The following is a 1,580-nucleotide window of genomic DNA, read 5'->3' as shown; positions in this document are numbered from 1 at the left end:
TTAAAAGAATTTCTGAGTTACCACTCAGTAAAAATACTATCAAAGACAGAATAATAGATCTTAACAAAAACGTACAACATCAATTTAAAAAAGACTTAAATCGTTGTAAATATTTTTTGATTTCTCTTGATGAAACTACTGATGTCACATCAAATGCTCGGTTGGCCATTATTGCTAGATATTCTGATGGTCTCACAATGAGAGAAGAGTTGATAAAGTTAGAAGCAGTGCCAATAAGTACATCAGGAAACGAAATAGGTAAGGTTGTTATAAAAACATTCAGTGACCTAAACATTGATATCTCTAAAATTGTGTCAGTCACGACAGATGGGGCACCAAATATGGTGGGAAAAAATGTGGGATTCCTGAAATTGTTTCTGGAAGCTATTAGACATCCACTTGTACCTTTTCATTGCATTATCCATCAGGAGGTGTTGTGTGCCAAATCGGGATTCTCAGAATTGAATGATTTAATGTCAGTTGTAACAAAAATTGTGAATTTTATAGCTTCTCAACCCCTTCACAAGCGAGAATTTTCTGCACTTTTACAGGAAGTTGATTCAAGCTGCAGTGGACTACTGATGTTCAATAATGTGAGATGGCTGAGTCGAGGTAAAGTACTTGAGCGATTTGTGGAGTGCTTTGAAGAAATTACGGTATTTATTGAGAATAAGGATCTGTCAAACTTTCCTCAGATCAATGATCATAAGTGGGTCAGCAATTTGATGTTTTTTACAGATCTCTCTGTTCATATGAATGAACTGAACTTAAAATTACAAGGTTTTGGCAAAAGTATTGTTATGTTTGGATACATCAAATCTTTTGAAAGTAAACTTAAAATTTTCAAGCGAGATGTTGAAACTAAAACTTATAAGTATTTTCCTTGGATAAAAGAGTATTTCAAGAAGGCCACTACAACGAGTGTAATGGAGTCCATACTTATGTACCAGAATATAGTAAACTCGTTATTTAATATTTCAGCTAAAAATTTGACCAATTCAGAAGCCTAGAACAGACCATTAAAATAATTAAGTATCCGGATGTAGTTGTTTACAGTACTTTGGAATTAAAGGACTTCCAATGGATGCAAATTGACGATTTAGAGATGCAACTTGCAGATTTTCAAGGTAGCATTTGGACTCATGTGTTTGTCGGCTTAAGGTCGAGACTTGAAAATCTGGAACGAAATCATTTGAATAATGAAGAAGAGTGCAACTATGAACAAGAAATTTTGAGTGCTTGGACAGAGTACCTGACACTTTTAGCTACATAAAAAATCTAGCGATGGCTTTGCTAACAATTTTTTCATCAACATATTTTTGTGAGACTTTGTTCTCAGCATTAAATAATATGAAAATGAACAAAAGAAACAGGCTAACAGATGAAGTTAGTGGCGCTTACTTGGCCTTGAAGTGCACCAAGTATGAACCTGCAATCGAAGAATTAGCAGACAAACTTCAGCACCAAAAACGTCACTAATTTCTAGTTTTCGTACCATTTGATTATCATTGTTTTTATTATTTTTTCCTAAATGTACATTGTTTTTCTGTTTTTGTTCATTTTATACATATTTTTTTGGT

Source organism: Myotis lucifugus, unplaced genomic scaffold, assembly GCF_000147115.1.
Source record: "Myotis lucifugus unplaced genomic scaffold, Myoluc2.0 scaffold_244, whole genome shotgun sequence".
Classification (NCBI taxonomy): Eukaryota; Metazoa; Chordata; class Mammalia; order Chiroptera; family Vespertilionidae; genus Myotis; species Myotis lucifugus.
This window is presented reverse-complemented; position numbering follows the sequence as displayed.